This window comes from Oncorhynchus mykiss, chromosome 8 (genome assembly GCF_013265735.2).
Source record: "Oncorhynchus mykiss isolate Arlee chromosome 8, USDA_OmykA_1.1, whole genome shotgun sequence".
Lineage (NCBI taxonomy): Eukaryota > Metazoa > Chordata > Actinopteri > Salmoniformes > Salmonidae > Oncorhynchus > Oncorhynchus mykiss.
In genome coordinates this window covers 7156061-7178874 of record NC_048572.1, presented here as the reverse complement: position 1 = coordinate 7178874, position 22814 = coordinate 7156061, and the positions used below count along the sequence as shown (strand labels likewise).

At 47.4% G+C, this 22814-nt stretch overlaps 1 protein-coding gene across 1 annotated transcript in view; it reads left to right on the top strand.

The window, feature by feature from the left end:
* sipa1l1 (signal-induced proliferation-associated 1 like 1) overlaps positions 1-22814 on the top strand; it is a 234241-nt gene that overhangs the window by 55651 nt on the left and 155776 nt on the right. The window contains 1 exon segment of the mRNA XM_036986820.1: positions 18031-18069. The gene's annotated coding sequence lies outside the window, so the exon portion shown is untranslated.

The following is a 22814-nucleotide window of genomic DNA, read 5'->3' as shown; positions in this document are numbered from 1 at the left end:
CTGAGCCTCAGAACCAGCTGGTTGAGTCCTGTCCTGAGGCTCTATGGGGTTGGTTTGGGTTGGTGAACTGAGCCTCAGAACCAGCTGGCTGAGTCCTGTCCTGAGGCTCTATGGGGTTGGTTTGGGTTGGTGAACTGAGCCTCAGAACCAGCTGGCTGAGTGCTGTCCTGAGGCTCTATGGGGTTGGTTTGGGTCGGTGAACTGAGCCTCAGAACCAGCTTGCTGAGGAGACTCTTCTCTTGTTTCATCTCTTGACATTGTGGAGCTGTGTGATGGAATGTTTTGGGGTCATTTGTTTTTAGATGGTTGTAAAATCTTTTTTCTATTCGATAGAGGAGGGGGTATTGGCTCAATTCTGATCTACATGCCTTATTTTGAGTTTTTCTTTGCACTTGCAATATTGTCTTGCAAAACTCTGCATGCAGTATTTCGATTGGATGTTTGTCCCATTTGGTAAATTCATTATTAGAGATTGGACCCCATACTTCACTGCCATATAGAGCAATTGGTTCTATAACTGATGGAAAAATTTTGAGCCAGATTCTAATTGGAATTTCAATTTTGATGTTCCTTTTAATGGCTCTTCTTGCTTTGTCTCTCAGCTCTCTCAGCTCATTCACAGCCATGTGAGAGCTACCTGTGTTGCTGATATTTAGTCCTAGATATGTGCAGTTTTTGGTGTGTTCTAAGAGAACTGTGTCCAAATAGAATATATATTTGTCATCCTTATTTCCGGACCTTTTTTTGGAATATCATTATTTGTTTTTTTTAGATCAACGGTCAGAGCCCAGGTCTGACAGAACCTGTGGTTAACGGTCAGAGCCCAGGTCTGACAGAACCTGTGGTTAACGGTCAGAGCCCAGGTCTGACAGAACCTGTGGTTAACGGTCAGAGCCCAGGTCTGACAGAACCTGTGGTTAACGGTCAGAGCCCAGGTCTGACAGAACCTGTGGTTAACGGTCAGAGCCCAGGTCTGACAGAACCTGTGGTTAACGGTCAGAGCCCAGGTCTGACAGAACCTGTGGTTAACGGTCAGAGCCCAGGTCTGACAGAACCTGTGAAGACGATCTAGGTGCTGCTGTAACCCCTCTTTCGTGGGAGACAGCAGCATCACGTCATCTGCGTACAGCAGACACTTGATTTCAGTTTTGTGTAGGGTGATACCAGGTGCTGCCAATGCTTCTAATGTTTTTGCCAATTGATTAATGTAGATGTTAAATAGTGTTGGACTTATTGGGCAGCCCTGTTTCATTCCCCGTCCCTGAGAGAAGTCATCTGTTTGCTTGTTGTTAATTCATTAATGTAGATGTTAAATAGTGTTGGACTTATTGGGCAGCCCTGTTTCACTCCCCGTCCCTGAGAGAAGAAGTCTGTTGGCTTGTTGTTAATTCATTAATGTAGATGTTAAATAGTGTTGGACTTATTGGGCAGCCCTGTTTCACTCCCCGTCCCTGAGAGAAGAAGTCTGTTGGCTTGTTGTTAATTCATTAATGTAGATGTTAAATAGTGTTGGACTTATTGGGCAGCCCTGTTTCACTCCAACTCCCTGAGAGAAGAAGTCTGTTTTCTTGTTGCCAATTTTAACCGCACATTTGTTTTTAGTGTACATTGATTTAATAAAATCATATATTTTCCCTCCAATACCCCTTTCTGTTAGTTTATAAAAAAGACCTTCGGGCCAAATTGAATCAAATGCTTTCTTGAAATCTACAAAACACGAGTAGATTTTGCCTTTGTTTTGGTTTTACTTGTTTATCAATTAGAGTGTGGAGGGTGTAAATGTGGTCTGTTGTACGATCATTTTTTAGAAATCCAATCTGGCTTCTGCTCAGGACGTTGTGTTCGTCAAGGAAATGATGTAGTCTGATATTTATAATACTGCAGAGAATTTTCCCCAAGTTGCTGTTAACGCAAATTCCTCTTTGGGTCAAATTTGTCCCCATTTTTATAGATTGGTGTGATCAATCCTTATAGCCAATTTGAATTTGTGGTCTGTATATTTGATCATTTCATTTAAAATACCATCAGCACCACAGGCCTTTTTGGTTTGGAGAGGGCATCGTTTTTCCAATAAGTATTCTTCTGTAATTGGGGTATCCATGGGATTCTGATAGTCTGACTGCTGATTCAAGGATTTGTCATTTTTCTTGTATATCTTTTTGTTCTGGGCTCTTTGTTATATCGCTGTAGAGGTTTGCAAAGTGATTTCTCCACATATCCCCATTTTGGAGAGCCAATTCCTCATGATGAGGTGTGTTTAATGTATTCAAACTCTCCCAGAAGTGGTTTGATTCTATGTATTCCTCAATTCCATCCAGCTGATTTCTAATGTGCTGTTCCTTTGTTCTTAGGGTGTGTTTGTATTGCTTCAGTGTTTCCCCATATTGAAGGCCTATATTGTTGTTGTCTGGTTCTCTGTGTTTTTGATTAGATATATTTCTCAATGACTTTCTTAGATTTTTGCCATCATTATCAAACCATTTTTCATGATCTGTTATTTCTGGTTTGCTCTTATGCTTCTTTAAATTAGCCAATGAGGCTAATTTGTCATATATAAGGTTTATGTTCCAAACGGCCAAATTTACACCTTCATTGCTGATGGAGAATGTTAAGGCTAAAAAGTTGTCCAGGAGAGATTGTTTTTGGCTACTAGTTGCTTTTTGGTAGATGCCTGTACTGTTTGCACTCCATCTATAGGCCTGTTTTGTACCTTGTAATGTATTGGGCCGTGAAGCTTCAAGGTTGGGTTCTTCTCTTCTCAGATATACTGTGATTTTACTGTGGTCTGAGAGAGGTGTTAGTGGGCTGAGTGTGAAGGCTCTGAGAGACTCTGGGTTTAGGTCGGGGAGGAAGTAGTCTACAGTGCTGCTGCCAAGGGATGAGCTGTAGGTGTACCTACCAAAAGAGTCCCCTCTCAGCCTACCATTGACTATGTACAGACCCAGTGTTCCACAGAGCTGTAGGTGTACCTACCTAAAGAGTCCCCTCTCAGCCTACCATTGACTATGTACAGACCCAGTGTTCCACAGAGCTGTAGGTGTACCTACCAAAAGAGTCCCCTCTCAGCCTACCATTGACTATGTACAGACCCAGTGTTCCACAGAGCTGTAGGTGTACCTACCAAAAGAGTCCCCTCTCAGCCTACCATTGACTATGTACAGACCCAGTGTTCGACAGAGCTGTAGGTGTACCTACCAAAAGAGTCCCCTCTCAGTCTACCATTGACTATGTACTGACCCAGTGTTCCACAGAGCTGTAGGTGTACCTACCAAAAGAGTCCCCTCTCAGCCTACCATTGACTATGTACAGACCCAGTGTTCCACAGAGCTGTAGGTGTACCTACCAAAAGAGTCCCCTCTCAGCCTACCATTGACTATGTACAGACCCAGTGTTCCACAGAGCTGTAGGTGTACCTACCAAAAGAGTCCCCTCTCAGCCTACCATTGACTATGTACAGACCCAGTGTTCCACAGAGCTGTAGGTGTACCTACCAAAAGAGTCCCCTCTCAGCCTACCATTGACTATGTACAGACCCAGTGTTCCACAGAGCTGTAGGTGTACCTACCAAAAGAGTCCCCTCTCAGCCTACCATTGACTATGTACAGACCCAGTGTTCCACAGAGCTTCAGGAGCTGTACTCCGTTTTTGTTTTTCACTTTGTCATAGTTGTTTCTGTGGGGGTATGTGGGGAGGGAAAGGTTGTTGCTTCCTGGTACTTGTTTATCTCTCTGACTGTTAATAGTGTTTTGTTCTTCTGCTGTTCTAGCATTCAGGTCTCCACAGACCAGTACGTTGCCTTGGGCCTGAAAGTGACTAATTTCCCCCTCTAGAATGGAGAAACTCTCTTCATTGAAGTAGGGTGACTCTGAGGGGGGAATGTATGTGGCACAGAGGAAGATGTTTTTATCTGTCAAGATAGTCTCCTTGTTGATTTTTAACCAGATAAAGAATTATCCTGTTTTGATCAATTCGCTTTGAATTAATTAGTTCATATTTATACCATATTAGCATTCCCCCTGAGTCTCTGCCCTGTTTGATTCCTTTTCATTTGGTGGATGGTATGATTATCTCCCTATGACCTAGTGGACAGCCAGTGGAAACATCACCTCTGCACCATGTTTCCTGTAGTACTACAATATCAACATCATCAATTTATTTCAGGAAGTCTGTGTTTCTGCTCTTTAGTCCAAAAGCAGAGGACTTCAATCCTTGTAAATTCCAACATGCAACGTAAAAAGATTTCATAATTATACTTTTTTTCTTTACCTTCAAAATGAGACAAAAACTTACAATCCAACAAGAACTATTAAAATAGGATTTTTCAATTAAAGTGAACTCTTATTATGCAAATGTGATATGTTTATCATTTAAGATATAATTTGTGTCATGCTACTTGGGTGGGTGTAGTGTGAGGATGGTGGAGTTCTTCTGCTCATCTTACCATGACCCTCGGCCTATCACGTGTGAGCATCCATGACCCTCGGCCTATCACGTGTGAGCATCCATGACCCTCGGCCTATCACGTGTGAGCATCCATGACCCTCGGCCTATCACGTGTGAGCATCCATGACCCTCGGCCTATCACGTGTGAGCATCCATGACCCTCGGCCTATCACGTGTGAGCATCCATGACCCTCGGCCTATCACATGTGAGCATAGTAGACTCAGCATTTGTTTAATGTCACTCATTTGGTTGGTGGGGGCTGGGCCAGTTGCTCCTCTCACAGTCTGTGCGTAGCTCTGCTGGGCTGGGGTGGTCTGTGCTGCGCTGGCTGTGGTGGGCATTGAGGTTGGTGGTGCTGTGGTCGTGGCTGGGGGTTCCAGGGTGCTGGTCCGGAGTGTTGGTGATCTTGGCGGGGTGGAGATTGCTCCGCTGTTCCTGGGTGGAGAGGTCGGACTGCGGTTTAAAGCTACGTCCTTGAGAGTCTTGGCAAAGATGGGGACTGTCTCCCTGTACAGGTGAACATGGTCATGGAGACGGTCCAGATCGAGGGTGGGATGGTGGGGAATGTCTCCCTGTACAGGTGAACATGGTCATGGAGACGGTCCAGATCGAGGGTGGGATGGTGGGGACGGTCTCCCTGTACAGGTGAACATGGTCATAGAGACAGTCCAGATCGAGGGTGGGATGGTGGGGAATGTCTCCCTGTACAGGTGAACATGGTCATGGAGACGGTCCAGATCGAGGGTGGGATGGTGGGGACTGTCTCCCTGTACAGGTGAACATGGTCATGGAGACGGTCCAGATCGAGGGTGGGATGGTGGGGACTGTCTCCCTGTACAGGTGAACATGGTCATGGAGACGGTCCAGATCGAGGGTGGGATGGTGGGGACTGTCTCCCTGTACAGGTGAACATGGTCATAGAGACGGTCCAGATGGAGGGTGGGATGGTGGGGACTGTCTCCCTGTACAGGTGAACATGGTCATAGAGACAGTCCAGATCGAGGGTGGGATGGTGGGGACTGTCTCCCTGTACAGGTGAACATGGTCATAGAGACAGTCCAGATCGAGGGTGGGATGGTGGGGACTGTCTCCCTGTACAGGTGAACATGGTCATAGAGACGGTCCAGATCGAGGGTGGGGACTGTCTCCCTGTACAGGTGAACATGGTCATAGAGACGGTCCAGATCGAAGGTGGGGACTGTCTCCCTGTACAGGTGAACATGGTCATAGAGACGGTGGGATGGTGGGGAATGTCTCCCTGTACAGGTGAACATGGTCATAGAGACAGTCCAGATCGAGGGTGGGATGGTGGGGACTGTCTCCCTGTACAGGTGAACATGGTCATAGAGACAGTCCAGATCGAGGGTGGGATGGTGGGGACTGTCTCCCTGTACAGGTGAACATGGTCATAGAGACAGTCCAGATCGAGGGTGGGATGGTGGGGACTGTCTCCCTGTACAGGTGAACATGGTCATAGAGACAGTCCAGATCGAGGGTGGGGACTGTCTCCCTGTACAGGTGAACATGGTCATAGAGACGGTCCAGATCGAGGGTGGGGACTGTCTCCCTGTACAGGTGAACATGGTCATAGAGACAGTCCAGATCGAGGGTGGGATGGTGGGGACTGTTTCCCTGTACAGGTGAACATGGTCATGGAGACGGTCCAGATCGAGGGTGGGATGGTGGGGACTGTCTCCCTGTACAGGTGAACATGGTCATGGAGACGGTCCAGATCGAGGGTGGGATGGTGGGGACTGTCTCCCTGTACAGGTGAACATGGTCATAGAGACGGTCCAGATCGAGGGTGGGATGGTGGGGAATGTCTCCCTGTACAGGTGAACATGGTCATAGAGACGGTCCAGATGGAGGGTGGGATGGTGGGGACTGTCTCCATGTACAGGTGAACATGGTCATAGAGACAGTCCAGATCGAGGGTGGGATGATGGGGACTGTCTCCCTGTACAGGTGAACATGGTCATAGAGACGGTCCAGATCGAGGGTGGGGACTGTCTCCCTGTACAGGTGAACATGGTCATAGAGACGGTCCAGATCGAGGGTGGGGACTGTTTCCCTGTACAGGTGAACATGGTCATAGAGACGGTGGGATGGTGGGGACTGTCTCCCTGTACAGGTGAACATGGTCATAGAGACAGTCCAGATCGAGGGTGGGATGGTGGGGACTGTCTCCCTGTACAGGTGAACATGGTCATAGAGACAGTCCAGATCGAGGGTGGGATGATGGGGACTGTCTCCCTGTACAGGTGAACATGGTCATAGAGACAGTCCAGATCGAGGGTGGGATGGTGGGGACTGTCTCCCTGTACAGGTGAACATGGTCATAGAGACAGTCCAGATCGAGGGTGGGGACTGTCTCCCTGTACAGGTGAACATGGTCATAGAGACGGTCCAGATCGAGGGTGGGGACTGTCTCCCTGTACAGGTGAACATGGTCATAGAGACAGTCTAGATCGAGGGTAGGATGGTGGGGACTGTCTCCCTGTACAGGTGAACATGGTCATAGAGACAGTCCAGATCGAGGGTGGGATGGTGGGGACTGTCTCCCTGTACAGGTGAACATGGTCATGGAGACGGTCCAGATCGAGGGTGGGATGGTGGGGAATGTCTCCCTGTACAGGTGAACATGGTCATAGAGACAGTCCAGATCGAGGGTGGGATGGTGGGGACTGTCTCCCTGTACAGGTGAACATGGTCATAGAGACAGTCCAGATCGAGGGTGGGGACTGTCTCCCTGTACAGGTGAACATGGTCATAGAGACGGTCCAGATCGAAGGTGGGGACTGTCTCCCTGTACAGGTGAACATGGTCATAGAGACGGTGGGATGGTGGGGAATGTCTCCCTGTACAGGTGAACATGGTCATAGAGACAGTCCAGATCGAGGGTGGGATGGTGGGGACTGTCTCCCTGTACAGGTGAACATGGTCATAGAGACAGTCCAGATCGAGGGTGGGATGGTGGGGACTGTCTCCCTGTACAGGTGAACATGGTCATAGAGACAGTCCAGATCGAGGGTGGGATGGTGGGGACTGTCTCCCTGTACAGGTGAACATGGTCATAGAGACAGTCCAGATCGAGGGTGGGGACTGTCTCCCTGTACAGGTGAACATGGTCATAGAGACGGTCCAGATCGAGGGTGGGGACTGTCTCCCTGTACAGGTGAACATGGTCATAGAGACAGTCCAGATCGAGGGTGGGATGGTGGGGACTGTTTCCCTGTACAGGTGAACATGGTCATGGAGACGGTCCAGATCGAGGGTGGGATGGTGGGGACTGTCTCCCTGTACAGGTGAACATGGTCATGGAGACGGTCCAGATCGAGGGTGGGATGGTGGGGACTGTCTCCCTGTACAGGTGAACATGGTCATAGAGACGGTCCAGATCGAGGGTGGGATGGTGGGGAATGTCTCCCTGTACAGGTGAACATGGTCATAGAGACGGTCCAGATGGAGGGTGGGATGGTGGGGACTGTCTCCATGTACAGGTGAACATGGTCATAGAGACAGTCCAGATCGAGGGTGGGATGATGGGGACTGTCTCCCTGTACAGGTGAACATGGTCATAGAGACGGTCCAGATCGAGGGTGGGGACTGTCTCCCTGTACAGGTGAACATGGTCATAGAGACGGTCCAGATCGAGGGTGGGGACTGTTTCCCTGTACAGGTGAACATGGTCATAGAGACGGTGGGATGGTGGGGACTGTCTCCCTGTACAGGTGAACATGGTCATAGAGACAGTCCAGATCGAGGGTGGGATGGTGGGGACTGTCTCCCTGTACAGGTGAACATGGTCATAGAGACAGTCCAGATCGAGGGTGGGATGATGGGGACTGTCTCCCTGTACAGGTGAACATGGTCATAGAGACAGTCCAGATCGAGGGTGGGATGGTGGGGACTGTCTCCCTGTACAGGTGAACATGGTCATAGAGACAGTCCAGATCGAGGGTGGGGACTGTCTCCCTGTACAGGTGAACATGGTCATAGAGACGGTCCAGATCGAGGGTGGGGACTGTCTCCCTGTACAGGTGAACATGGTCATAGAGACAGTCTAGATCGAGGGTAGGATGGTGGGGACTGTCTCCCTGTACAGGTGAACATGGTCATAGAGACAGTCCAGATCGAGGGTGGGATGGTGGGGACTGTCTCCCTGTACAGGTGAACATGGTCATGGAGACGGTCCAGATCGAGGGTGGGATGGTGGGGAATGTCTCCCTGTACAGGTGAACATGGTCATAGAGACAGTCCAGATCGAGGGTGGGATGGTGGGGACTGTCTCCCTGTACAGGTGAACATGGTCATAGAGACAGTCCAGATCGAGGGTGGGATGGTGGGGACTGTCTCCCTGTACAGGTGAACATGGTCATAGAGACAGTCCAGATCGAGGGTGGGATGGTGGGGACTGTCTCCCTGTACAGGTGAACATGGTCATAGAGACAGTCCAGATCGAGGGTGGGATGGTGGGGACTGTCTCCCAGTACAGGTGAACATGGTCATAGAGACAGTCCAGATCGAGGGTGGGGACTGTCTCCCTGTACAGGTGAACATGGTCATAGAGACGGTCCAGATCGAGGGTGGGATGGTGGGGACTGTCTCCCTGTACAGGTGAACATGGTCATAGAGACAGTCCAGATCGAGGGTGGGACGGTGGGGACTGTCTCCCAGTACAGGTGAACATGGTCATAGAGACAGTCCAGATCGAGGGTGGGGACTGTCTCCCTGTACAGGTGAACATGGTCATAGAGACGGTCCAGATCGAGGGTGGGGACTGTCTCCCTGTACAGGTGAACATGGTCATAGAGACGGTCCAGATCGAGGGTGGGGACTGTCTCCCTGTACAGGTGAACATGGTCATAGAGACGGTCCAGATCGAGGGTGGGGACTGTCTCCCTGTACAGGTGAACATGGTCATAGAGACGGTGGGATGGTGGGGACTGTCTCCCTGTACAGGTGAACATGGTCATAGAGATGGTGGGGACTGTCTCCCTGTACAGGTGAACATGGTCATAGAGATGGTGGGGACTGTCTCCCTGTACAGGTGAACATGGTCATAGAGATGGTGGGGACTGTCTCCCTGTACAGGTGAACATGGTCATAGAGATGGTGGGGACTGTCTCCCTGTACAGGTGAACATGCTCATAGGGATGGTGGGGACTGTCTCCCTGTACAGGTGAACATGGTCATAGGGATGGTGGGGACTGTCTCCCTGTACAGGTGAACATGGTCATAGGGATGGTGGGGACTGTCTCCCTGTACAGGTGAACATGGTCATAGGGATGGTGGGGACTGTCTCCCTGTACAGGTGAACATGGTCATAGGGATGGTGGGGACTGTCTCCCTGTACAGGTGAACATGGTCATAGGGATGGTGGGGACTGTCTCCCTGTACAGGTGAACATGGTCATAGAGATGGTGGGGACTGTCTCCCTGTACAGGTGAACATGGTCATAGAGATGGTGGGGACTCTCTCCCTGTACAGGTGAACATGGTCATAGAGATGGTGGGGACTGTCTCCCTGTACAGGTGAACATGGTCATAGAGATGGTGGGGACTGTCTCCCTGTACAGGTGAACATGGTCATAGGGATGGTGGGGACTGTCTCCCTGTACAGGTGAACATGGTCATAGAGATGGTGGGGACTGTCTCCCTGTGCCAAACAGCTAAAAGAGTGACATCCTCACACACAAAAACAGAAGATATGTTTTAAAGTTAGAGTGCGTGCTCCTTTTTGTTTGACTCACTCAGTTTGGTCGTTTGATGTAGTTGTATGAACTCCCCTTGCTAGGTTTGTTCTAGGTCGTTTCTTCTGGCTAGCTTGTTAGTCGGCTAGGTCTTTGTTGTGTAGCTAGCTAGAGTCAAAACTATTTCACTTGAGGCGCAAAGTTACTTTTTTTCTATTCTGAATGAATAGAGTTGTTGTTCATCACTTCTTGTCTGGAATTCTTTTTAGATTGGAGTGTTTATCTCATTCTAAAAACAAAGAAATATGAAATATATCAGGAGCTCATGTTGAGCATTACTCTCTCTCGCTCTCTCTCGCTCTCTCTCTCGCTCTCTCTCTCGCTCTCTCTCTCTCTCTCTCTCTCTCGCTCTCTCTCGCTCTCTCTCGCTCTCTCTCGCTCTCTCTCGCTCTCTCTCGCTCTCTCTCGCTCTCTCTCGCTCTCTCTCGCTCTCTCTCGCTCTCTCTCGCTCTCTCTCGCTCTCTCTCGCTCTCTCTCGCTCTCTCTCTCGCTCTCTCTCTCGCTCTCTCTCTCGCTCTCTCTCTCGCTCTCTCTCTCGCTCTCTCTCTCGCTCTCTCTCTCGCTCTCTCTCTCGCTCTCTCTCTCGCTCTCTCTCTCGCTCTCTCTCTCGCTCTCTCTCTCGCTCTCTCTCTCGCTCTCTCTCTCGCTCTCTAACTCTCTCTCTCTCTCTCTCTTTCGGTGTCTCGCGCTCTCTCTCGCTCTCTCTCGCTCTCTCTCTCTCGGGGTCTCGGTCTCTTTCGGGGTCTCTCTCTCGGGGTCTCGGTCTCTTTCGGGGTCTCTCTCTCGGGGTCTCGGTCTCTCTCTCTATGTATTTATTTATTCATTTTCTTCTGGTTATGGTTGAAATATCTTGTGTCTTTATGGTTCTGTAACTTCCTCTAACTCTACTCTGAGTTGTGGACTTCCTGTTAGAAATTGAATGCAGTCCTTAAGTCTTGACAGGAGTCTGCTGAAAGGACGTGGAGGGCTGACCGTGGAGGGGAGATGTAATAGAAGTATTTAAAGGTGTTAATGAAGCACTCCGGTTCAGGATTACCTCACACCAAGGGAACGGAGAAATGTAAGACGTGGTGCTGCTGTTCTCATTTCAATTAAATGGCTTCAGTTTGCAGAGTTCCTTTTTTTGTTGTGTGTTTGTGTTCCGTGTGGGTGTGTGTGTTCCGTGTGGGTGTGTGTGTGTTCCGTGTGGGTGTGTGTGTGTTCCGTGTGGGTGTGTGTGTGTTCCGTGTGTGTGTGTTCCGTGTTGGTGTGTGTTCCGTGTTGGTGTGGGTGTGTGTTCCGTGTGGGTGTGTGTGTGTTCCGTGTGGGTGTGTGTGTGTTCCGTGTGGGTGTGTGTGTGTTCCTTGTGGGGGTGTGTGTTCCGTGTGGGGGTGTGTGTTCCGTGTGGGGGTGTGTGTTCCGTGTGGGGGTGTGTGTTCCGTGTGGGGGTGTGTGTTCCGTGTGGGTGTGTGTGTTCCGTGTGGGTGTGTGTGTTCCGTGTGGGTGTGTGTGTTCCGTGTGGGTGTGTGGGTGTGTGTGTTCCGTGTGGGTGTGTGTGTTCCGTGTGGGTGTGTGTTCCGTGTGTTGAGATGAGTCTTCTAACAGCCTGGTAAAGCTTTAGCACAGTGATTCAGTCAGAAAGATTTGGGGTATTATTATAGTGGTCTCTGTATACCAGCCCTGCCAGTAATAATGAGCTGTTGTCTGACTGGGTACAGACAGAGGCTTTCATCAGACGAGCTGGAATTACACCAGAAGAGGAGAAAGTGTCTCATTGTGGAGGGGTATTTCCATTCTCACACACACACACACACACACCATCCATGTTTTGTTCTTCATAGTGACTGAATGTGGCCTTTTGGGCCAATGGTACAATGGCTGTGTCACTGGAGAGGAGAGGGCCAACCCAGCAGTCAACCCCCCAGAGAGAGGAGAGGAGAGGGCCAACCCAGCAGTCAACCCCCCCAGAGAGAGGAGAGGAGAGGGCCAACCCAGCAGTCAACCCCCCCCAGAGAGAGGAGAGGAGAGGGCCAACCCAGCAGTCAACCCCCCAGAGAGAGGAGAGGAGAGGGCCAACCCAGCAGTCAACCCCCCAGAGAGAGGAGAGGAGAGGGCCAACCCAGCAGTCAACCCCCCAGAGAGAGGAGAGGAGAGGGCCAACCCAGCAGTCAACCCCCCAGAGAGAGGAGAGGAGAGGGCCAACCCAGCAGTCAACCCCCCAGAGAGAGGAGAGGAGAGGGCCAACCCAGCAGTCAACCCCCCAGAGAGAGGAGAGGAGAGGGCCAACCCAGCAGTCAACCCCCCAGAGAGAGGAGAGGAGAGGGTCAACCCCCCAGAGAGAGGAGAGGAGAGGGCCAACCCAGCAGTCAACCCCCCAGAGAGAGGAGAGGAGAGGGTCAACCCCCCAGAGAGAGGAGAGGAGAGGGCCAACCCAGTAGTCAAGCCCCCAGAGAGAAGAGAGGAGAGGGCCAACCCAGCAGTCAACCCCCCCAGAGAGAGGAGAGGAGAGGAGAGGGCCAACCCAGCAGTCAACCCCCCGGAGAGGGGAGGGCCAACCCAGCAGTCAACCCCCCAGAGAGAGGAGAGGGCCAACCCAGAGAGCTCAGAATATAAGCCTAATGCTTTCCAGTAGTGAAGGCTGATGCTCTGAGCACGAACCCGTTGGTGGTTTTCAAGCAAAAGACAGAAGTTTAGGTGAGATTGTATAGGCCGTTGATTGTCACACACTTTGAAACATCTGCTTCACCACTCATGAGAAATTGAAAACCTGGCAGTGTTGTATGTTTTGTAGCAGGTCAATTGTGTTAAGACAATGAATAGGCCTAGGATACAGCCCAAGGAGAAACAGACTTGGTTAACACACAGAAGACAATGAATCAAATCAAAATTGTATTGGTCACATACACATGGTTAGCAGATGTTAATGCGAGTGTAACGATATGCTTGTGCTTCTAATTCCGACAGGTACAGGGACAATGGTACAGGGACAATGGTGGCCATATTGAAGCATGTGGGGACAGCAGACTAGGATAGGGAGAGATTGAATATTTCCGTAACACACCAGCCAGCTGGCCTGCGCATGCTCTGAGGACGCGGCTAGGGATACCGTCTTGGCCAGCAACCTTGTGAGGGTTAACAAGTTTAAATGTCTTACTCACGTCAGCCACGGAGGAGGAGGAGGAGGGGGGGGGGGGGGGGCGCGCAGTTTTCGTTAGTGAGCCGTGACGGTGGCACTGTATTACCCTCAAAGCGGGCAAAGAAGGTGTTTAGTTTGTCTGGAGGCGTGACGTCCGTGACGTGGCTGTTTTTGTTTTTGTAGTCCGTTATTTCCTGAAGACCCTGCCACATACGTTTCGTGTCTGAGCCGTTGAATTGCGACTACACCATGTCCCTGTACCGACGTTTCGCTTGTTTGATTGCCTTGGTGGAGGGAATAACTACACTGTTTGTATTTAACCATATTCCCAGACCTTTTTCTATGGTTAAATGCGGTTGATCGCGCTTTCAGTTTAGCCTGAATGCCGCCATCCGTCCCCACGGTTTCTGTTTGGGGTAGGTTTCAATAGTCACAGTGGGTACAACATCTTCAATGCGAGTCAGCGTGTTGTTCTGAGGCTGACTGGAACATAATTCCAGTCCGCGTGATCAAAACAATCTTGAAGCGTGGCTTCCGATTGGTCAGACCAGCGTTGAATGGTTCTCATCACTGGTACATCCTGTTTGAGTTTCTGCCTATAAGACAGAACGAGCAAGATTTCGTCTTGGTCTAATTTTTCTGTAAGGAGGGCGGGGGGAGGGCTTTGTATGCATCGCGGAAGTTAGAGGAGCGGTGGTCGAGAGTTTTAGCCTTGTGTGTCGTGCTGTCAATATGCTGATAGACTTTAGGTAGCCTGAATAGGCTTAGGCTGCAGCCCAAGGAGAAACAGACTTGGTTAACTCACACGAGGAGAAACAGACTTGGTTAACTCACACAAGGAGAAACAGACTTGGTTAACTCACACGAGGAGAAACAGACTTGGTTAACTCACACGAGGAGAAACAGCCTTGGTTAACTCACACGAGGAGAAACATCCTTTCAATGTCCTTTGAAATAGTTTTGATTCATTTTTATTAGTGTCAGGTCTATGTCAGGTCTGTGTCAGGTCTGTGTCAGGTCTGTGTCAGGTCTGTGTCAGGTCTATGTCAGGTCTATGTCAGGTCTGTGTCAGGTCTGTGTCAGGTCTGTGTCAGGTCTGTGTCAGGTCTGTGTCAGGTCTGTGTCAGGTCTGTGTCAGGTCTGTGTCTATGTTAGGTCTATGTCTATGTTAGGTCTATGTCTATGTTAGGTCTATGTCTATGTTAGGTCTATGTCTATGTCAGGTCTATGTCTATGTTAGGTCTATGTCTATGTTAGGTCTATGTCTATGTTAGGTCTAGGTCTATGTTATGTCTATGTCAGGTCTATGTCTATGTCAGGTCTATGTTAGGTATATGTCTATGTCAGGTCTATGTCTATGTCAGGTCTATGTTAGGTCTAGGTCTATGTTAGGTATATGTCTATGTCAGGTATATGTCTATGTCAGGTCTATGTCTATGTTAGGTCTATGTCTATGTCAGGTCTATGTCTATGTCAGGTCTATGTTAGGTCTAGGTCTATGTTAGGTATATGTCTATGTTAGGTCTATGTTAGGTCTATGTTAGGTCTATGTTAGGTCTATGTTAGGTCTATGTTAGGTCTATGTTAGGTCTATGTCTATGTCAGGTCTATGTCTATGTTAGGTCTATGTTAGGTCTAGGTCTATGTTAGGTATATGTCTATGTTAGGTATATGTCTATGTTAGGTCTATGTCTATGTCAGGTCTATGTCTATGTCAGGTCTATGTTAGGTCTATGTTAGGTATATGTCTATGTTAGGTATATGTCTATGTTAGGTCTATGTTAGGTCTATGTCTATGTTATGTCTATGTTAGGTCTAGGTCTATGTCTATGTTATGTCTATGTTAGGTATATGTCTATGTTAGGTCTATGTCTATGTTAGGTCTATGTCTATGTTATATCTATGTCAGGTCTATGTCTATGTTATGTCTATGTCTATGTTATGTCTATGTCAGGTCTATGTCTATGTTAGGTCTATGTCTATGTTAGGTCTATGTCTATGTTAGGTCTATGTCTATGTTAGGTCTATGTCTATGTTAGGTCTATGTCTATGTTAGGTCTATGTTAGGTCTAGGTCTATGTTAGGTCTAGGTCTATGTTAGGTCTAGGTCTATGTTAGGTCTAGGTCTATGTTAGGTCTAGGTCTATGTTAGGGCTATGTTAGGGCTATGTCTATGTAAGCCTAAAGGTGTATCAGAATCAGCATTTTCCTTAATCATCGTCCTCAAAGCTCTCATTCTAAATGATTAAATCACCATGGTTACTGGACTACTATAACACTAATATCCTCATCAAAGTGTTGTTATGGTGACCCCCTGGCTGAGAGCACTATTGCAGCGTTAACTCTGTGTCAGTACTAATTATCAACCAGTTTGGCCTACTTACCAATCCATCGTTCTTTTGGACCACCAGCTTGGCTAACCTGGTATTAAAGTCTCAAACTATTTAATGTCTCAAACTACATGTTCTTGCATGTTTTCGTTTATGTTTTACCCTCAGAAAAAGTACATTAACTGGTATTGTAGTGACGTTGAAATGAGCATTAAAATCCTCAAGGCCGTTAGAAAGCACAGCCCTGAATGTCCTACGGGACTGTCCACAGTCAAACCAAGCATACTGTGAAATGAGGCGAGAAATTTGACAGGATGATTGAATGTATTTGGAACCTGCTTCCCCTGTGTTTCTATTGGTCAAGCTCTCACAGACCACCGATTTTGTAAAAAAAAATGTAAGGTGTTTTTAAGTAGTAAGAGTGGACACACACACGGTGAGGAGGCTTGCGCAGGCCATTGCGGCCTGTCTTTATTTTAAGACCTCTCTCCGGTCTTAAAACAATCACCATCCCAACATCCCCTGCTGTCTGGATCTCTAGTTGTCAGAGGCTCTGAAGGTGTGTGTGTGTGTGTGTGTGAGATCCTATTCTCCATCTCACACAAAACAATATCTGTTTCCAGAGGCAAATGGATTCTCCTGAAAACCGTGTGGGGAGTCCGGGGGAGTTGAAAGACTCATCACACAGGCCTGGTGCACAGGGGAGACACCGGGGGTGTTTTGATATTATCCATGTGGCTGCACGACTTCTTGCCAGATCGACCATATTTTGTTATGTTAGCAACGTTCACCTCGACCCCCCCCCCCCCCCCCCCCCAAGTCGTCAACGAGTCGTTTGACCAACATTATCGGGACGATATTAGCCTTTCTCAGAAATAATAATCCACCGATATTATATACGTAGAATGAAAAAATAAGTGCGGTCATTTGCGGTCACCTGAAGAGGGCGCTCTATGAGCTGTATGTTGAACGTCATTCATCCCGAAGTCGCGACATCAGAGTGGGCATGGTGGTTTGACAGGGAGTAGCTCGTCAGCGTATTTGAATAAGTAAATCATCAAAAGTACACTAAGCAAGCAGCCCTGTCCTCATCACTTGGTTAACGTTAGCTGGCTGGTTAACGTTAGCTGGCTGGTTAACGTTTGCTGGCTGGTTAACGTTTGCTGGCTGGTTAACGTTTGCTGGCTGGTTAACGTTTGCTGGCTGGTTAACGTTTGCTGGCTGGTTAACGTTTGCTGGCTGGTTAACGTTTGCTGGCTGGTTAACGTTTGCTGGCTGGTTAACGTTTGCTGGCTGGTTAACGTTTGCTGGCTGGTTAACGTTTGCTGGCTGGTTAACGTTTGCTGGCTGGTTAACCAGTAATAGTAATGTAGTTGGGCTTTATCGAGCCAGCAAAGCAGTTAGCCTAGCTAGCTAGCCGGCTGTCCCACATATGTTTAAACACTGGACTGGTGCCAAAGTCAACGCAGCCCTGTCCTTGTCACTTGGTTAAAGTTAGCTGGCTATAATAAACTCAAAATGGGGGAATGTTTACTGGTTGCTCAGGAGGTAAATGGGAAGTCAAATACTGGATCAAGAAAAAGAAGGTAACGAGCAAATGCTGTGTGTATATTATGTATGTCAAACAGGTGCTGTTAGGTTACAGTATAATTGTTCTGAACGTTTGGAACAATGTAAACAACACTACATTAATTTTAAGGGTACCAGAGTCTATTGTAATGTTTATTATATATTTTTTTATATATAATTTTTTTTTAAAATTTTAAATGTTAAAACAGCAAATATTAAAAACAGTCGCATTCATTCCGTCAAATGTATGGAGTAGAAAGTACATTTATTTTCTTTAGGAATGTAGTGAAGTCGAAGTTGTCAAAAATATAAATGCTGAAGTACAGATACTTTAAAGTATTTTTTACTTCACACCACTGATTTCAGTGTATAGTTTTGAAAAGTGCAGTTTCAGATTTACATTTACTTAAAGAATGTACCTAAGAACAAGTATTTTGTATTTATAGTGGATATAGTTGCTTTTTGGTGGTTATCAAACAATGTTCATTTTAATATTTAGGAATCAATTTACAGCATAGTATCTGTTAATCCTTTGGAGCACAAAATGTGAATGAAATGGTCTGTTTATCATTTCACCTCTAAAATACCACATATTGGCACATATATTGGTGACTTGCCTCCCTAAAATCGCTATCAGACCCAAGAATCCCATATCAGTCAGCCTCTATTATTTTGGGATGTGTTATTTCATGAATCTCTTTTATTTCTGCCCTGTCAGCCAAGTTTACTCTCAAAGGGGTGCTGTGACGTTCCCATGATTATATTCTTATAGTTCCTGTTTTGGTCCAAAAATGTTCCTCCTTTTTTTTTCCCCTTTCAGATTATCCTGAGACTGACACACAGGACAGGACAGGAGCCTGTGAGTAGACAAACGTTGCCTTAACGTTGCTTTAAGTGTACTTTTTTTTCACTGACTGTTATTAATAAACTGTGCTCTCTGCAGTGTTTTCAAATTCACTTTTGACTTTTAGCACTGGGTTGGTTGTCAAGGATACTGCTGTTCTTTTCTAGCGGTGTAGATGAAAAGAGCTTCTATTCTTATCTTAGACCAGTGGGATGTTATGTGAAGTAAATTTAGTTTTTTTTTATTAGAAACTTGACCCTTTGCCAACCCCTACCCCCACCTGGTAACCTCAGACAACATTAACCCGTGAAGCTAATTTCCCCATACCAACCGTTTGAGAAATCCCCTCACAATGATCTCAAACTGTGTTTCTAATACACAATGCAATTTAACACAGACTACTCCTTGCTAATCAGGAAACTATTGGGTATGTTGTGGTGGACTGTCATTACAATTACAATCTCGGGAACCTGGTCAAATTATGGTTGTAGTGTAGCAAGCCACTGAATGTCTCTGAATTCACTGTCAGCATGTAACCTATAACCACTTTTGGAGCTAACTAGTGCTCTCAACTAGTATCCTGAGGTCGACAGCAGATGGGAGTTGTATTCATAACATTGCTAACTTACATTGTGAGAAAACAAGTTATATTACGTGACTAGCTAGTTAGCAGTGTTTGGTGGTCAGTGAGACTGAGAACTAGCTAACCAGCTGAGCTAGAAAACAAAGTAACAAAAGTATAATTTGGGATTTAAAAAAAGCTCCAATGGGCTCTGTATTTCATTAACCAAAGTAGCAAGTACCCCTGGTTGAATTTTTTTTATTTTACCTTTATTTAACCAGGCAAGTCAGTTAAGAACAAATTCTTATTTTCAATGACGGCCTAGGAACAGTGGGTTAACTGCCTGTTCAGGAGCAGAACGACAGATTTGTACCTTGTCAGCTCGGGGGTTTGAACTTGCAACCTTCCGGTTACTAGTCCAACGCTCTAACCACTAGGCTACCCTGCCGATCTGTTAAATTATTTAGCCATTAAAAAAAAAAAACAATTTGACGAGGAGTTCTTCAATGAGTCGGACACGAGGGATATATTGCAGACACCCAACCAGGCCCCGATCTCCGTGATTCACTGGAGATGGAATCTGAGATTTCGAGGCAAAAGATCCGGGTGCCTTGCAAGGATCAGGTGACTAGTGGCTAATCTGCTCTTGCCTTCCGTTCTGCTAACTAATGTTCAATTGCTGGAAAATAAATGGGACCAACTGAAAGCACGTATATCCTACCAACGAGACATTAACAACGGTAGTATCTTATGTTTAACACTTATGTTCCCCTTTAACACTGTTATACACTATCGGCAAGACAGAACAGCAGCCTCTGGTAACACACGGGGTGGGGGCCTATGCATTTATGTAAACAACAGATAGCACGATAGCTAAGGAAGTCTCGAGGTTTTGCTCATCTGAGGTAGGTAAGCTGTGACCACAATCTACCTAGAGAGTTTTCATCTATATTTTTCGTAGCTGTCTACATAACACCACAGGCTGATGCTGGCACTAAGACTGCACTCAATGAGCTGTATACCACCATAAGCAAACAGGAAAACGCTCATCTAGATGAAGCGCTCCTAGTGGCCGAGGCCTTTAATGCAGGGAAACTTAAATCAGTTTTCCCAAATAACTATCAGCATGTTAAACGTGCAACCAGAGGGGAAACAATCCTAGACTACTTACTGTAAATCTGACCATAATTCTATCCTCCTGATTCCTGCTTACAAGCAAAATTAAAGCAGTGACTCGATCAATAAAAAAAGTGGTCAGATAAAGCAGATGCTAAGCTACAGGACTGTTTTGCTAGCACGGCATTGAGTAGTACACCACATCAGTCACTGGCTTCATCCAGAAGTGCATCAAGGACGTCGTCCCTACAGTGACTGTACGTACATACCCCAACCAGAAGCCATGGTTCTCATCGATGGGGCTGTAGTGGAGGAGGTTGAGAGCTTCAAGTTCTTTTGGCTTCTACATCACCAACAAACTAACATGGTCCATGCACATCAAGATATTCGTTAGGAGGGCACGACAAAACCTATTCCGTCTCAGGAGACTGAAAAGATTTGTTATGGGTCCTCAGATCCTCAAAGGGTTCTATGGCTGCACCATCGAGAGCATCCTGGTTGCATCACTGCCTGGTATGGCAATTGCTCGGCCTCCGACCGCAAAGCACTACAGAGGGTAGTGCGTACGGCCAAGTACATCACTGGGGCCAAGCTTCCTGCCATCCAGGACCTCTATACCAGGCGGTGTCAGAGGAAGGCCCTAGAAATTGTCAAAGACTCCAGTGACCCTAGTCATAGACTGTTCTCTCTGCTACCGCACGGCAAGCGGTACCGGAGCCCCAAGTCTAGGTCCAAGAGGCTTCTCAACAGCTTCTACCCCCAAGCCATAAGACTTCTGAACAGCTAATTAAATGGCTACCCAGACTATTTGCACCCCCCCCCCCCCCCTACACTGCTGCTACTCTGTTATTATCTATGCATAGCCACTTCAATAAACCTACCTGCATGTACATAATTACCTCAATTACCTCAACACATGTGCCCCCGCACATGACACATTGACTCTGAGCCGGTACCCCCCTGTATACAGCCCCACTGTTGTTATTTAAACTGCTGCCCCCTTGAATTATTTGTTTTTCTTATCTTTTGACTTTTTTTTGTGTGTATTTTCAAGTAAGCCTTTCACTGTAAGGTGAACTCGACGACAGTTGCTGTCCATTGGAGCACCTGTTGTATTTCGGCGCATGTGACAGATAAAATTTGATTGGTTTGTGGAAGCGGTAGATAGGCGGATTGAGCCGCATCTCATTGCTTAAAACTGACAGAATTTAAGGGGTACACTAATTAGATTTCCGCGGAGGCGTGGACATCGACCTTAGGTGGCTAAAGAAAATAGATACTTTTATCCCTCACTGGCCTTTATGCGATTTTAAACGTGATTCGCGTTGTCGGACTCTACGACAGTTGCTGTCCATTGGAGCCCTGCGATTGATTGCCAAAAAATATCTGGGGCGGGGCTTAGATAAGGGTCAAATGTGTCTGTGGATTCCATCAAATCCACTGATAACTGTACAAAATATAGTACAGCTATTGAGATAATTTTCTGTCTCCTTTTTAAAAGGCTGTGTCAGTCAGATGTCCTCTTTCTCCCTCCCTCAACCACTTCAGCAGAGCTCATTACCTATACCTTCAGACTCATGGGCCTTTTTTTCTTTTCTTTCAATAACATTAGTTTTGTTACGGGAGGAAAGTAGTGAGTAGGCGACCCTCATTTTCTCTCAGGGTAGAATAGCACATAGTGTTCTAGAAAACGCTTTCATTCTCCCCTTTTCCTCTCCTCGTCGCTGGCAGTGCGTTCTGGGAAATCTGCTGTCTTTCTCCTCCTACACACCCTCCCACATTCACACAAACAGTTGTACTGTAAAGTGGAGAGGGAGAGAGCAGGTGAAACGGGCTGGGAATTGCCAGGGACCTCACAATGTTATCACGATACTTGGGTGAGGAAACGATATGTATTGGCGATTCTCACGTTTCGATACTGAAATTTTATTGAGATTTTTTTGATGTTCCAGACATTATTTCTCAGCAGATGAGAAAGTGAGTTTTGATCAGGGTAATCAGGGTAATAAAAGTGCTGAAAACACGTTGGCCTATACCCATCAGTAGTACTGTATAGACCTGAAAACACGTTGGCCTACACCCATCAGTAGTACACCGTCAGTAGTGCTGTATAGACCTACACCCGTCAGTAGTACACCGTCAGTAGTGTAGTATTGTATAGGCCTACACCTGTCAATATTACACCGTCAGTAGTACACCGTCAGTAGTATTGTATAGGCAGGTGCACCAGCTTGTTCTGGATGACTGTGTGATAGCCGACGGTCAACATTCACAAAGCCGCTGGGCCAGATGGATTACCAGGACGTGTACTGCGTGCCCAAGGAAGCGAAGGTAAACTGCCTAAATGATTACCGCCCTGTAGCACTCACGTCTGTAGCCATTAAGTGCTTTGAAAGGCTGCTCATGGCTCACATCAACACCATTATCCCAGAAACCCAAGACCCACTCCAATTCGCATACTGCCCCAACAGATCCATAGATGATGCAATCTCAATCGCACTCTACACTGCTCTTTCCCACTTGGACAAAAGGAACACTTATGTGAGAATGCTATTCATTGACTACAGCTCAGTGTTCAACACCATAGTGCCCACAAAGCTCATCATTAAGCTAAGGACCCTGGGACTAAACACCTCCCCCTACAGCTGGATCCTGGACTTGCTGACAGGCCGCCCCCAGGTGGTAAGGGTAGGCAACGACACGTTTGCCACACTGGGGACCCTCAGGGGTGTGTACTTAGTCCCCTCCTGTACTCCCTGTTCACCCACGACTGCATGGCCAAACAACGACTCCAATAGCATTAAGTTAGCTGGCGTCACAACACCGACAACAATGAGACAGCCTATAGGAAGGAGGTCAGAGAACTGGCAGTGTGGTGCCAGGACAACAACCCCTCCCTCAATGTGAGCGAGGCAAAGGAGCTGATTGTGGACTACACCAAAAAGCGGGCTGAACACGCCCTCATTAACATCGCCGGGGCTGTAGTGGAGCGGGTCGAGAGTTTTAAGTTCCTTTGTGTCCACATCACCAACAAACTTTCATGGTCCAAAAACACACCAAGACAGTCGTGAAGAGGGCACGA